The following is a 16,505-nucleotide window of genomic DNA, read 5'->3' as shown; positions in this document are numbered from 1 at the left end:
AGGGTTTTCAGAAGCCTCCAGCAGCAAATTTTGCCATCTGTCATAACAAAATTACGAGCACAATTAGCGAAAATTCCCCCTCGTGTTTCTTTCCCACTGATTGCGAGGAGGAGGAGGAGGGGGGGGGAGGAGGAGGCGTTTAAGGAGTGCAAAGCGAGCCCCGACCAACCACGGCACTGTTCCCAACCAAAGCGCGGCCGCACCGCTGCAGTGCTTGCGACAAAATCAAATTGCTAACGACACAACAGCCGACACGTGTTGCCAGTCGTTAACATCGAGGCTTTACATGGAGAAAGTAAATACACGTCGAAAAGGTGACGCGTCAATGGCCATTCCTTAAGTGTTTTTTGTCGTCTTCTTCCGAGCAGATAAATATGCATAGCTCATGACATGTTGTGCGTGCTCTGAAAAAGGGCCATTGCCCGAAACGTTGCCTGTTATATGTGCTTTTGTCCCCATTTCAGGAAGCTCTTCCAAGCCGCTCTCACGTTGACAACACTAAGCCCTAGCCACGCGGTAACCACTCAAATCGTTGAATAAATTGGCTTCTGAGTTAAACACAAAGACAAACGCAGGCGTCGGTCCAATGTGACTGTGTGCACATGCCCGCCATTATATTTGCAGATACGCTTGCTGTTCAAGTGTGTACTGCATTTGAATATTTGTACATTTATTCTCTGCCAGTAATTTCCGGGCCAACTATCGGTCATTTTTGTTTGTTGTATAGCGTGCATTAATCACCTCAATTACAGAACCTTCGATGTGGCTCTGCACCCGAGGCTTGTTTGAAACATCACGCAAAACGCAATTCTTTCGCTGTACAACGTCACATATGCGACTCCGTCGAGGACTGAGGCATAGGCTGATTATGAGAACAGGTCGAACGTTGCACGCCATACGAATTGGCAGTTACATCGTTTCACAAACACCGCATTTGGGTGTGGGCAGTCAATCGGCCAAGTCAACATACGTGACGGTCGGATATCCGACGTTGAACCTGCGGACACACACGCACAGTGGCGGTGACGTCACCCCCGCGCTTGTGCCAGGCTATGTACACTTTGAGGTCACGTGGAGTGTCGATCGCTCCCGCTGGCAGGAGGTCACGGGGCAGACCCAGGTGCCATGGGTTGACTGAGATGACTGGCCGATGCACGACCTGCATCGGCCAGTCAACACACACAGCAGCACGTACACGAGACCAGAGGTCGCAAACGGGTTTTGATTCTTTACCCGTACCCGGCCGCACCAGGGTCGCAAACGGGTACCCGTACCCGGCCGTACCCGTACCCTACCCGTACCCGGCCGGGTACGGGTAGGGTACGGGTATCGGGTATTTGATTGCGACCTCTGGGATGAAGGCATGTTGCAGGCGCGGGTGGGTTGATTCTAGGAACTTGAATTGTGAGAAGAGACAAGACGTTGGGAAATGAGTGACAGTTACTCACCAGTGACTCACGGTCTACCCGTACCCGTACCCGGCCGCACCAGGGTCGCAAACGGGTACCCGGCTACCCGTACCCGGCCGGGTACGGGTAGCCGGGTATCGGGTAGGGTACGGGTATCGGGTACCCGGTTGCGACCTCTGCACGAGACACACTGACGCTCGGGTGTAGCTGCTACTTCCAGTCTAGCACCGCCACAAGACGCCCTCTCACACGCCACGTAATTAACGGATGGAAGTTAAGTCATCGGGTCGCTCGCGAGCCGCAGTGATTGTTGCACGTGCGAATCGGTGCTTGATTAATGAGCTCATTACGGGCCCCACGGTCTCTAAACCGCCCCGTGGCCTGCACCGCGCTGCGGCCTCGTCGGGGTGACGAGGAGGTGTGGCACCCACGGCGATCGAGGTGGCCGTACCGAGCCAACGCGCACGGTGCGACGTCACAAACAAGCGCCTTCAAGGGGCGCCCTACCGCATTGTGTTGCGTTCACTCTCAGCACGTTGCGATGCAATTTACGGCCAATTAAATTCAACTCGGGGGCCCTTGTTAAGTGACAGTTTTCTCTCGGAGAGCTGTGCCCGTACCTTTTCATGACCGAGTCGCTTTCCCTTGATTATTAAAACCGCAGATAATCAGTAATTCGGCCAGCAATTATGGAATCATTAAGCACCTCCCGTAAAGGCTGGCAATCAGTCATACGTAATAATAATGCAATGATAAGAGTAGATAATTACAGGCTGCCTTGCACGGGGTGTGGCGATCTGGAACAGGAGGGCCGAGCCCGTCGTAAAGAAATATATCGTTAAGTTTACTGCCCCTAAAGCAGTTGTTTGCAGGCAAATGGCCTTCGGTGCCCTTGGCAAAAAAAAATAATCAACGCGACAATGTAGGGGTAGGCGTGATTGTTCGGACGCATACATTCTATACGACAGGCGAATGGATAGCACAGAGGTTAGCCCACGGCGCATATGAACGTGGCGACCCGAGTTTGATTCCCAGCAGCGATATGGGATCAGCGATAATGAGGTCACGTTCAGCAGGTCACCTCCCCTTGCGAAGCTTGGTCAAGGGATTGCTCGCCCTTAAAATAAAGTTACTGTAGACACCAATCAACATCCTACATAAATGTTGAATATTCACAAAGCTGTCCCTTATAAGTTCTAAGCCCCTAATTCCAAAATCTTTAGACCCCTCTGACGTCGAACATGCAAGATGGCGTCCGAAAAGAAAACTATGAAATTATCCCACTTGAGATACTCAATGTCCTCCTAACCCACTTGACGAGAAACCCCAAACGTGGAATAGGTGCAATCGGTTAAAGGACCTCCTTTCCTGCTTGAAACTAACAAGGGCCACAGTCACGCATACGCTGGCTCAGAGTGCAGCGGTGTTTACCGCCGGTCTTGGGCCACGCGGTCCCAGCTCGTAGCGCTCTCTCCGCTCCACCAACTTGGGACCACCACCCAGAGCCATGAGTTGGTGGGAATCGTTGGGACTGTGGGATCGTGAAGACCATTAGTCGTGGAGATTGAGCTCAAATGTCCCACGGTCTGAGCCGGGCCAGGATTGCTCAGCTCGGCCAGCTCCAGTTGAGATATTATTGGCACAAATGCTCGCTGTGGGTTCACAGTGCAATGTGCTAGCCACTGCGCCACCACTCCACTCGCCTGTCGACGTGCCCACCTGCACATCTAACGTCACCCAAGAAATTGTGCCAGGAAAATACTTTCAGATGCCATCCAGACCTATGAGTCTGTGTCGTCGACCACCAACCCCAGAGCCATTCACATGACCAGCATACCACAGCCTGAAATGACCACCGGCCAGTTTGTCCCTGATGCCCTTTATCCAGCAATAGATCAATAATATCCCGTGCCCTGAGTGTTGGCCAGGAGAGAGCTTCTGCTGCAAAGCCTTCACGGAGCTGGGCCATCGGCAGAGGAGACGGTGCCAACGTGAAGGCATTCACAGTTGTGCTGAACAGCTCTCCGTCGCGTGTTTGTGTTGTACCGCACGCTGTTACATGAATGCACCTCCCAGCACGTGGCGCGAAACGTCGGACATCGTGCTGCCGAGTAGAGCACGCGGTGCGAGCCGAACGCGCGTCGGTGAGCCAGATACGACTGCATCGCCGATAAGTCTGCCAGCCGGTCAATTCACGCGCGCGAGCATCGGTTGTCAAGAATGAAAGAAAAGAGAAAAGAAACGGGCGCATGTTGCTGTTTTTTTTTTATGAGGACCGCGAATTCTTTACCGGTCGTTGCCAAAAATGAAGAATCGTTGTAAAATCCACATCTATATTTTACGTTTCATTGCGCTGTTTATGAATGAGCAATACGTGGGCAATAACGCATACCGCTGCATCATCAATTTGTCCTTTCGCGCTTCCAATACTGGGGCTCGCGGCATATCCCACATGGATAATGAGAGAAGCGTTGCCTTTTTGCCGCTCTGACCAAACATTTGCTTTGTAAAACAATATCTGTCTAAGCAGCATCTATAAAGTTGTAAAGTGATAAACCGTTTTGTTCGGATTCGAAATGGAATTCAAAGTGTGCCAAGCACAACGACCGTAAAATTGTTATTCGAGTCTGGGGGTAAAGGTTGTTAAATAAAAAAAATGTGAGTCGGTGTGGATATTTTAAGCAAATGTTAGCAAGTGACACTTTTCCATTGTGCGCTATAAACAGGCGTGCGGCTCGTCATTTTTGTCGATTTATTGATAGCACAGTAGATGTTGTGCATGCATTTCGTCGTCTCTTCGTGGAACATTACCAACAATGGTGTGGAAAAATGTTTCTGGAGGTTGCAAGTCGCAAGGCATTGTGATGCGCCCAATTCTTTCCTTGTAAATTGATCCTAGCAGAACCTCGTGCACGTACGCGCACATTTCTCTCCCGCTCCCCTTCTCCCCATTGTCAATTCAAGTGGTGCGCATCTTTTCGGCATCGAAGCGGAGCATCGCACAGGTGCAGCAATAGCTATATATTTAAAAAAAAAACGGGGCCCTTTGAAAATTCTCCCCGCTCAGGAAGGTCACGGCGAGTTGCTCCAGTCGGCCTCCGCGGCGGGTAGGCTCCCCGGCCGCCCGCGTTTGCTCCCAGGTTGCCGTCACCCCTCCCCTGCAGCATGCCAGTGAGACAATTACGTGCCCACTTCGCGCCAGGCCTTGACTTCTTTGGCACTTTCACGAGCCTCGGCAAATTCGATGAAAAATAAACTCGCGCCGCGGGGATTGATATATCTCGTGCGCGCGCACGGGGAGCGCGACGGGGTCCTCCAACCTGCGCGGACGAACGCGCGGCCGCGTGTTGGGTCACTCGGTTTTTTCCCTTCCGGCGGTGATGAATAGGTGGGCGCATGCAGGCGAGGCCTCCGTGGATTGAGCCGTAACCTTTCCGCAAGTGACCATCACCTGCGCGCGCGCAAAAAAAAAATCATGCTTTACAATGAGTCTGGAAAAAACGGACAAACGGGAAGGCGTTTTTGTGTTTCTGTTGAGGGATGACATTACGTTTCACTCCGTTCGGCAGCATGACCGCAGCAGCGATGGAAATTGAAAGTTAACGCCGCCCGCTCGTCTTCGGGCTGTCGTTAACGATCGCAGCTGAAGGGGTTAATGGCATCTGCAGTAGCTTCCTTACATTCCCACAGCGCTAGGTGAGGGCGAGGTCGCGGCCTGTGTCGTGCGCTTACCCTGTTGTTCCGAGCACCATCGAAGGAACACTTATTTATCCGTAGGGGGCCTTTCCTAATAAAATGGCACAAAGTGTCAAATGCAGCGCTTGGCTGCGTCACGGCAGTTCTAAATTGCAACCCTCCGACACGTTTTCCAAAGTGTAAACACAACACTTGGGGTATACTAAGTGCTTGTTGTCGCGTTCCCCGCAGTCCCCGGTTCAACTCTCACACCTTCCTAACGCCCCCCCCCCCTCCTCGTCATCTCACCTCACCCCTCACCGCGGGACACATTTTGCCGATGTTCCTGGAAGTGCTAGAATTGCCGATAAATGTTCTCTTTCGCCGCGTAAACACCGCATGGGGCACTGCCTGAATACACGAAGCACCCACACCGCTAATCTTTAGCTCAAGCGCATAACCAAACGGATCTCGGTGAAACAATTGTGCTGTCGAGTACGCAGTGCCTCGTGGGAAGATATTGAGCTGGCTTCAGATGCGGCTTTGCACTTTGTGAATATATGTTTTAGCAACGGGAATTTCTTAAAAATATATTTAATCAAACACGTGCCACTTTCTTATTTCATAATTTAGTCCCGACACGTTCTGTAAATGGTGACAAAAGCCATGGCAACGGCAGAATACGTGCAGGCTGTAAACGCACAGCAGTGTGTGCGTGCAATGTGTTCCTTCGCATGACACGCATGCAAGGGATGATCGGGGTCGTGCCTTCTTCGCGCTGTTGATGAGCGCGCCTCTGTGTGTTGTTGTTGTTTTTGTTTCGTTTTACTTCGGCTGCCCCTTGCTTGACATGGCAAACTTGAAGTTAAACAGCACGAACGCTGTGAAGTAGTTAGTGCATATTCATAATAAACGTTTTTGGGTTAGATCGCGTTATTTATAAATGTGTCATAACCCTCCACCATCCGACACGGCCAATCAGTAAAAAAGTGTCACGTTGACAAAAGAAAAATAGTTCACTACTTTAGCCCACCGGTGTGTTGAAGCGTGAATCCACATCATTTACACATTTTGAGTACGACGTTTCGCTGGTAATTACATCCAGCATGTCGTACTCAGCGAAACGTCGTGGATTCTCTCTTCAAGACACCGGTGGGCTAAAGTAGTGAACTCTTTGTCTTTTGTCAACGCGACACTTTTTTACTGATTGGCCGTGTCGGGTGATGGAGCGTTACGACACATTTATAAATAACGCAATATTAACCCAAAAAACGTTTATTATGAAAAATATTGGTCGCGAAAGCCTACGTGTTAAACTAGTTAGTGCATCCTATGTGTTTGCTGGCCCTAGTTGTGTCTATGATGATGAACTGCTTGCTATATTTCTACGTACAAACGACGTACAATGAGTTTTGCCTGTGGCGTTTTATTCCTTTAAAGAGCATAGTGCGTTCAACAATGTTTTATTTGTAAGCCAACGTGAGCATGCTTTTGTGCGCGCACATGGATGATAAGATTATTTTTTTCTCAGGCCAAATAAATCTTGGCAAACACGACTGCTTTATCCCGCTGCTGGTATTTAAATTCGCGTCCCAGTTTAATTGGGGGGAAAAAAATAGAGGCTCGTTCACATGCACATCGACTTTTTTTTCAAAGCTTTCAAATATATTAATATTATTTGCCTTATTGGGTCCCCCTTCTCGCAACCTCTCAAACCACAAAGTAATAATAAAAGGATTTAGAGATCTTACAAATATATATGATAATTTGTAATACAAACATGCTGTTCTTCGTTGTAAAATAAATGTGTCGTGGTTAGCGCACTGCCCTATGAACCCTCGGCTCACATCAGTGGTGGTGAGTGATTTCCCAGTGGTGGTGGTATCCCAGTGGCAGTGAGTGATATCCCAGCTGATCATAAACCAGTCCTACTACCCGCACACTGACCAGCGTGGTAAAGCAAGGTAAACAACAACAACACGATGACTGACATTGAAAGGCGGATATTTCTACTTCGGCAGTGGCCGGACAAAAGGCCGTGAGATAATTTCTGTTTCTTTATTGTGCAGAACATTAAAGGGAAATAACCACATCGACTCGTCCCACCACCAACGTCCCAATCAATAATTTAAGACACTTAGAATAGTTTAGGACAATCCCCCGACCCCACCAAATAAATCTGTGGAATTTGTCGACAGCGCGTTCGTTCGCACGGTCCACACATTGAGTCTGCCCGTGTGGCGCGTGCCAGTCTCGTGGCTGCATCACGCAGCAGACGGGCGGGTGGGTGGGTGGTGGGCATATCTCTGCCCCTTTTGCCGTTCCCTCTGTCGAACGCCGCGAACAAAAGGAACTGCATTTCATTTCCCCCGCGCCGCGATCCTTGCCATTGCACGGAGCGATTCCCCGGTCAGCTATCGACGGCGCCTTTGCCCATTGACAATGGTGTTGCGTATTTTTTTTTGCGCGACAGTGGCGCGGGTAATTATTTCACGGCGATGTTAATTGCTGTTGTTAACCCCCAATGAACGCAAGAGCGTGCGATAATTGGGATAATATTTTTGCGGAATGACGCTTCGCCTCCGCCATCTGCAAGAGACCGCTAATGGTGCACGCGTCTAGGTTTACTTAACGGATAGTGCGTCTTGCAAATAAACACTGGCAGAGAAGGCGTGGCAATGGCACACAAGATGGTTGGGCAACCTTGCTAGAGATTTGCCCATTTTTAAATCCTTTATATTAAGTTCACTTGCTTGCTTGCTTGCGCGCTTACGACCGTGCAAATCTTTCGGTCGTTTTTTAACCCACTTCTCGTGATCCAATCGAGCTGACATTTTGCACACAGACTCGTTGTGCGTGAGAATTTATTTTCGTGAAATTTTTTTCCCATAACTTTACACTTTTTTGGATTTTTTTTTTATATTTAATTACCAATTGCTTAATGGTGGCAGGCAATCATCTGACCCATAGGTGGCAGCCATCTCAAGCCAGAGGACGAGAGGACTCTAGCCGCCACGCATATAAAGGATTTATAGTGAAAAACTTTGTTTTTACGGGTTATTTTTTTATTATTACACGCTTTTATTGAACTCACTTCGTCTGTTGTATCCTCAAAAAAGAAATCTTGTAACTCAATTTTTACGCACTTCCCAATGTGCTATCGACTGAAAACTTCGTATAGCTATGTCATGCTGATGACAACACGATATTCTATCATAAACAAAAATCCAAAACATATATTTTAAAACTTTACACGCTTTTATTTAACTTACTGTATGTGTTGTATCCAAAAATCTTGTAACTCTATTTCAACCGTATTCCCAATGTCGCATCGACTGCAAACTTCGTATAGTTATGTCATACTGATGACAATACTACATTCTATCATTAAAAAAAAAATGTAAACAATCTTTTTAACCGCTCTTATTGTCCACGCTCAACTGAATGTTGCCGGTAAATCACCACGGTCCCTTACGTCACGGCAAGCCTCGGGGAGCCACGCCGAGGGGCGGGGGATGTGGAAGGAGGGGAGGGGCGATGGGGGAAGGGGGCAGGGGGAGGGGCAGCTCGGACAGGACATTTCATTAAAGCGTGTTTAAAAAAAAAGTATTTTAAAATATTTTATTACAATATTTATTTTTTCCTTTGAGGTTTTGTTGTTATTGTTGTTGTACATTCTCATATAATTTCAAACCTTTTTTTCGTATTGCTGAAAGTTTAAATTAACAAAACGTAGCATGGTGCATCTGATTGATTTTTTTTCAGACTCAATCTAAATAATAATGCGGAGAAAGTTTTTTGCAGGAAACGGTTCGCGTAGCTCATTGTCTGAGCTGACGCCTGCTGCGTCCAACGGGAGCTCGCGAATTGATGTCTGAGCGCCCGCCTACGTCAATCAAGCGCGGAGCCCTGATAAGTGCAGCTTCATCAGCTACGGATAGCGTTGCACCAGAATTCCCCTCTCCCAGGGGACCTCTTCAGGCTCTGCACTCTGTGGATTTACCGTTTCAGATTTTTTTTTAGGACAAAAAATGCAAGTTTGCCTTCATCAAATAATGGGTTTAGGTTGTGGCTATTCACCCAAATGAGTTCAGTGAAAATTAATGAAGTGGCTTTTGACATTGATTTATACATGTGATCTTTATACATAATTTTAAATATGTAATTATATATTGAAATGTCAGAGTTTGGGCCTCATGCCTTATCGTCTGTTCCATGCATGCACATATACATACCTGAATACGAAACAGTTGAATATTCTCAATGATTTTTGCTTTCAAGACAGAGACGTAAATTAATAACATAAGCAAGATAGAGAGACTTAATTTTGACTGTTGTCAAGAATCGGTGTGGGCTTGGGCCAGACACGTCGCAAGAAGGAATGATGACCGGTGGTCAAGACCATTGACGGAGTGGCAGTCAAAGGAAGGATCATGCCCTAGAGGCCATCCACCAGGGGGATGGAGCAATGACATGGGCGAGTGTGCAGGAGCTCGATGGATAGTTGCATTGTGAGACTGTGATGAATGGTGATGGCTTGGAGAGTTCGTCACCCAGCGGTGGATAAGATGGTGATCATGAATATTGAAACGTTGATACAATCAACAACACCCAAAAAATGACAGTACATATTTTTTTTTATCGAAGCTGAATACTGTGACCACATGAAGAATGGAAACTGTGGCTCTTTGTAATGTGCTACCGTTGTCTCAACGAATCTGACCTTGGCCTGGGACTCGCTCTTTAACTTGCAAGTCACGCATCCTCACCATTGTCAAGTCCTTTGTGAAGAAGACAATGAACAGAGAGCGGAGTGGGTGCTGTGCGAAGCTCGGTGAGAGGTCTGAACCGAGTGGGGAGTCAAATCGCACAATTATCCGAAATACGGAAGACTATATCATATTTTTTTCGGGAAATAATTAGTTCCACAATTTTTTTTTGCACTCGTGCCAAATTGCCAGTCGCAAAAGACAAAACTCTGCCACTTTCGTTTTTCAGCATTTTTCTCAGCTGCCTGTGATTTTAAATGGAACGTTGCGCCATCGATATTTCACCTAACAGTTCACAGTCTCTCTACACACACAGATGTACTGTATAAAACAGTGCATTGTGGCTGATGGCGACTGTCTGCAAGTGTTTAATCTGCAAGCGCACAGCTGTTTGGCCATTTTTTCTGGGGGCAAATGTCAGGGCGGTGCAGATTTGGTGTGGCTGCCCTCTGGCCAGCACATGCGGCCGTGATCCACTCGGGGATTTACGTCTCTACAAGCTCTGTGGGAAAACTTTTGTGATAAATATAATTGCTGTTGTGCCAGTAGTCCATAAACAGGCAGCTGTGGCAATAGTGCGTGTGTAGCACACGTCCCGATGTGGCGCAGCTGTTGAGAGCGTCGATTGCTGCTGCACAGCACCCAGCCCAGCCACCCGCAAAACACAAATCAGCCTCGACTTTTCTGACAAGAACTCAACACCTTTTGTTGAAAAAAAAATCACATATAATAGGACGTATTTTGGGCAGTGCGCCTTATTCCATATGTGCTGTGAAGAAGGGGCATAGTCAGGAACGTCGCCTGTTATATATGTACAGTATATAAAACCAGTTTTATGACGATTTATTGACAGATGTTTTCAGTTTTTGTTATTTGTGCTTCTGCTTCACTGCCAAACCAGTATCACAAAAATGTGAATAAATAATAGTCTATTTTTTGGGTTTTTCGGTAAAGTCACGTAGATCTAAAAAATAATAAAAAAATAATAAAATATCACGTTTCGATCGCAACACGAGCGGTCATCATCATGAAAAATGTGGTTAGCTTTTAAAAGACAATTGCTTATAAAGGTTTGAAATGGGCGTAGCCCAAATGTCAGCAGCCAATGCCAATGCAAATGGCGGGCAGCGACTTCGGCGGTGGTGGGCTGTCCACCAATCACAGGGCTGCCAGGCAGAAATTAGCATGTCAATGCAAGATCGCATCCTCCAAGGCGAGTGCGCCAAGGTGGCTATGTTAATGTAAGAGACTAGCATGTTCATTTTAGAAGCTAACCCAATTTTTCTTGATGTGTTGCGATTGAAACGTCGTGATATTTTTTTACATTATTTTTTCTATCTACGTGACTTTATCGAAAGGCCGAAAGAATATGAATTCCTGCAGTCACGAAAGCTTTAAGTCAAGATTGAAATAATAATCTTTATGTCAAATTTCGATTTAAAGCTTTCGTGACTGCAGGGATTCATCCTCTTGGTTCTTTCGGTAAAGTCCCTTCGACGTGACTTTACCGAAAGAACCAAGAAGATAATCTTTATGTCAATTACGCAGACACTATTGCAATAGCCATCCGCTCATGTACGCCCAATGATGTGCCAGTTGTTTCGTTTGCCTCGCGTAAAAGAAGCAAAGGAATTTCTTTTCGGATAAACCTGTATCAGAGAAGTGGCCCGGAAGATGACGTCACGGAACTATTTCCAAAGTCACGTCAAGAGTCCCCCCCCCACGTCCGCGCTGCACACAGTGTTCACCACGCGTCTATCTGACGGTTAACATTGAATGAGATTTTTTTTTGGTGCGGTCATTTGTGTCCGTGGGGCTAACACCATCAACTCACTGCAACCTGAGAATCCGCTGTTAAACGCGGGCAGCAGAAGCCTGGACAGGGAACCGAGGGCCTCAGCGCTAACCGCTCGAACCCCCTTGAGCCTCCCGGCCTCTTCACGCTCTCATTATTGAAATTGCTGTTCAATTAAGATAATTTTTGTTGTTTTGTTTATTTACCCAGGAAAACCTGAGTCTCAACGACTCTTTGTCTTCAAGAGGGTCCTGGCACATATTTCAGCCGAGCATGAAGATTGCTGTTTGTTTTTGCCACTGAGTCATTTGTGGGGGTAATTTAATAAAATTGGGAAATTTGGACCATTGCACCGGCACACTACGGGCCAATTCGCGCGAATGACGTCACGAGTTCTTTAACAGCCACCTGCCTTCGTGCAACATGAAACGACCCACCAGACGTTCTTGTCGGTAACAGTTTGTACCATTACCACCGTTGATTATAATATAGCAAAACAGTTGTTAAAAATTACCTAATCTTCATTAAATATTTCATCAGCTATGGAAATGCCAGCAATGTAAAGGTTAATAGCATTTTAAATTGGCTCCCCCTTATAAACCGAAAAAGTGGACGCCTTTAATTAACACACTTGTTTACTTCATTGCAAGAGCATTGCTTATTGGAGAAACTGGCGCTGTTAACATTATGCATTTTATATGTATTGAAATAACCTTAATCTATCATCAGTGCACTATAATTCCACACACAATCACACACACCCGCACGCACACACACACACACATCCATCTCTGTGGATGTGCGCAGGTGGACACTGCGGCTACGAGACTGCCCAGTCAAGGTCGAGCGGGATCTTTGTTGTTGTCCTGTTCGGCGACGCCAATAATGGCGAGCGGCCGTCGCTGCAGCTGACAGATGATGTGAAATGTACGCAACAGCAGTCGGCTAATTGGCAACACCATTTCCCAGGTAATGGATATCTTGGCACGCTTTCCGCAAGTACATTGTGTGGCTAATTAACGTCCATTTACATGCTTTTAGTAAGCCCTGCAACTTGCGCTACCTGCGCATTATCTTCAGCAAGGTGGTAGTCGGACAAAACCCATCCGAGAGGCAATCTCTCTCTCCTTAATCGACTTAATTCTTTAGCGCTCCGCTGCAAATAATTTGTTCTGGACGTGTGCGCTCGTGCAGACCGAGGAACGGACGCGTGATGGATGGAGCGGCTGACTCCACTGCTTAAGGTGTTCGCGGTTGTGCTGCTGCCTAGCTCTATCCCATGCACCTTCAGGTTGTAGCCGGCATTGTTCAGCGCGGTGTCCGATGTGTTGGGAGCTTCATCGGGAACTCTAGTGAGGAAGCTTCCGGCACATGGAAGAAATGCATTGAGGAGCTGTAACACTGTGTAACAAAAATAAAAAAAAATTTGTCCCAGGGTAGTAAGTGTTATTTCCTATTTGCTCATGCCTCAAAAGTTCAGAAAATGGCTATTATTCCCTACAAACTTTGCTTTTGTGACCAGGCCAGTGATATTTTGAAATGTACCTATTTTCAATGAGAAAACCTGTGCTTTTGTGTCATTCCTTCACGTAAAGTCCTGGTCACAAAAGCAAATTTGTGGGGAATAAAAGCCATTTTATATCATTTTTAGGCATAAGCAATTAAAAAATTACACTTACTACCCGGGGACAAAAATCGTGTTACATCGTGTAATCAATCGCGTGGAAATGACAATAGATGCGGTGGTATGGTCACCCCTCGTGTGTGTGGGTGTTCTCCGGGTAACTCTGGCTTTCTCCCACATGAAGCCAAACTCTCTTTAATGGAATTTGCCAAGCAGCCTCATGCAGGGCCCTCCTATAAAATGGGTTTGACACTCGGTGAGGCTTTTCTGGGTAAGTACTTGGCAATATTATTTACGGCGTCGTATGTAGCACCAGGAGTTACATCTAATGACGTGTCACATTGCTGGTGGAGCAATGCACCACCAGAAATCTGATGAGTTGTGAATTGTGACAATTTGGGCTCATATTTCGATCCGAGAATTGACTCTTGTTTTCCACATCGGTGGGTGAATGGTAGCGCCTCTAGTGGCTGTAGAGGTGATGTGAACCCATGACATTTGAGAATGGCAAAATTGAAAATTACCCGGCGATTTCTGCACACGCGTGCATCGTGAGCCCACGAATCTATATCACTTGAGCTTATGCATGCCTCCACCTCTGCGTAATTGGCATCTGGAAGACTTCTGGATAACGCTAGCATGCAGGTCAAAGAGCAGGGTTCAATGCTTCCATTGCCCTCATCATCAGCCATGATCAATCCACTGGGAATAAAATCCGCAGCGCTCAGCGGAACTAATGCCTTAGCAGACACCAACATGTGTGCGCACGCGTGTGTGCGTGCATGCGTGTGTGCGTGCATGCGTGCGTGCGTGCGTACGCATGTGTGAGCGACTGACAATATGATGGGTAGTGCCGTGGATAGCGCACTGCGCGACAGAGTCGGTGACCGAGTCCATCTCCCGCTCGCGACCAATATCTGTTGTCAATATATGAACCGGTCTTTGGACTGCTCCGAGGTTGACTCAGCCTAAAATGAGTACCTGGTGTGGTGTGTAAAATTCAGCACTGGGGGAGACAAAGGAGGCTGGATGTGGTGTTGGCCACCCACCACCTTGGGCATTCATAGATGTTCGCTAACAGTACTTGCCCCAACAGTCTGGTCAAAGTATATACCGGGGATCTGTGTCGTTGTGCCTGATATGACAAATTAGCAACACACAAAAACTTTGTAAAGGTCTGTTGGTATTGTTTTGATTAATAAAGGGGAAATCTGCAATTCTCACGTCGGCTGTTGCACAAATGAGGCTGTGCACATCTCTGGCACACGGAGCGCTCGGAGTTTGTCTCCAGAAAAGTAGGTGATCGAGGTAGTCTGCCTCGGATGAGCCCGCGGGGGATTGCAGTCGTGCCTAAGCCTCAATCAATGGGGATAATGTCATTAAAAATATATTGCACGGGCAAACATTTTTATTGGACTTTTAGTTACTGTGCGTGCTCTTAGGAGAACGCTTGAAACACTACTCCGGAGCAAACGTACAGATGCCGCCGCCGACGGCGGTGACGTTCAGCCTGGAGACTAAAATGAACACAAATTCAAATCAGCAAAAATAAATCACCGCGTAGACAGCCTTGTGAGATGCTCGCATGGAGGTGTCACAAATTTATCTTCATTTGGCATTGCTTTACTGTAACCATATGCTGTTTGTTTTCCTGGGAGTTTCTCACTCCTGTGTGCTGTGTTTTTTTTGTGCGGCGCTGGGGTTTTATTCCTGCACTCGCTAAATTAATGTGTGCATTTGCCCCACCCCTCATTTTTTGGGGTGTTCAAAATAGAAAATAGCAAAACAATGGATTCAATGTCAATAAATATTTGGCTAAATAAATCGGTTCAGTTGCTGAAGAAGCGCTCAGCTCGTGCAGCGAAACTAACAACGCGGCGGTACGACCCTACACGATGGTGCTAATGAAAAAGCAAACGTCATTTGGGATTCATTGGTGCCGACTGCCACATTTGCTTCAACATTGCCATCGTCTGAGAGTGAGGGGTCTTCTCAGATGAGCAATGTCCACTTCATCGAACTGGCACACATTGGAGAGGAAGCTCGCGTAAATTCCATTGACTGTTTTTTTTTTGCACACCACTTTGAGGATTAAATTTCATCACGATAATCGGTAGTTCTCTGCCGAAGTGGTTTACCGCCCTTACTGCGCCATCACAGCACATTCCCAAACCAAACTATGCCACCTCTTTTATAAAAAAAAAATGTCAAGAGCCAATCGATATCATCATAAAGAAAAGTAGGTGCTTGTCTGCCCAGTGGCAGATCTCACATTGCAAATGTTAAAATTCCTGTCTGGTAAAATTCCAGTAGAGGATAATATAATACTCTGTGAATGGCCTTTCAGGTCTCTCTTGCAAAGCAAATATTCCATTGCGACGGGGCCCTCGCGCAGTTAAATAAAACCGCATTGAAGAGTTGGTCATGAAATGAATGGTGCTCTGAAAATTCGTCTCACCAGGATGGGCTTGCTCTGCCGCCCTGTGCAGAAAACAGTGCTTGGTCTGGTTGAGGCGGTTGAGGGGTTTGAGGCAGTTGGGGGGGTTGAGGCGGGTGTGGCAGTTGAGGCCATTTAGGCGGTTGAGGGGATTGAGGCAGTTGGGGGGGGGGGGTTGAGGCAGTTGGGGGGGGGGGGGAGAGTGAGAGGCGGGTATGTCATTTGAGGCCTTTGAGGCAGTTGAGGGGATTGAGGCAGTTGAGGGGATTAAGGAGGTTGAGAAGGTTGAGGCAGTTGAGGCAGTTGAGGGGATTGAGGCAGGTGTGGCAGTTGAGGGGATTGAGGCAGTTGAGGGGATTGAGGCAGGTGTGGCAGTTGAGGGGATTGAGGCAGTTGAGGGGATTGAGGCGGTTGAGGGCTGGTGTGGACGTGCGTCGGAAATGAAACGACGCTGTTTAAGCGCTGAGTTGCAGTGCATCAATGCAGGCGGCGTGGGCTGCAGCCATTTCATTTGCTGAGTAACGGAACCTTCCAGGGTGAAGGGTCCACACTTTATTGCATCTCGTCCACACATTTCCTGCCCCCGCCCTGCACTGAGCACCCCCCCCCCCCTTTCTCCCCATTCAGGGACTATTTTCTTCTTGTGGCTTAAGGCCATAGAGCCGACTGCTGTGATCGATGGCACATTTTAAAAATCAATCTAAATCGCTCCGTTTACATAGTCAATAGCATTTGTGAGTCGATATGCTGAATCACGTTTCTCCAGATGTACTTAAATGTGAAACACAACGGGGCC

General features: G+C 47.3%; 1 long non-coding RNA gene across 1 annotated transcript; it reads right to left on the bottom strand.

Moving 5' to 3' along the window:
* Nucleotides 1-4,681: 4,681 nt before the first annotated feature.
* LOC133352717 (uncharacterized) lies at nucleotides 4,682-15,749 on the bottom strand. The gene is made up of 3 exons (XR_009756293.1): nucleotides 15,731-15,749; nucleotides 12,934-13,009; nucleotides 4,682-4,860 (listed from the first exon to the last, which is right to left on the bottom strand). It is a non-coding gene; the product is annotated as an uncharacterized LOC133352717 (long non-coding RNA).
* Between the last annotated feature and the right edge of the window lie 756 nt (nucleotides 15,750-16,505).

Source organism: Lethenteron reissneri, chromosome 41 (assembly GCF_015708825.2).
Source record: "Lethenteron reissneri isolate LAM-NWPU_2019-01 chromosome 41, ASM1570882v1, whole genome shotgun sequence".
Lineage (NCBI taxonomy): Eukaryota > Metazoa > Chordata > Hyperoartia > Petromyzontiformes > Petromyzontidae > Lethenteron > Lethenteron reissneri.
This window is presented reverse-complemented; position numbering and strand designations above follow the sequence as displayed.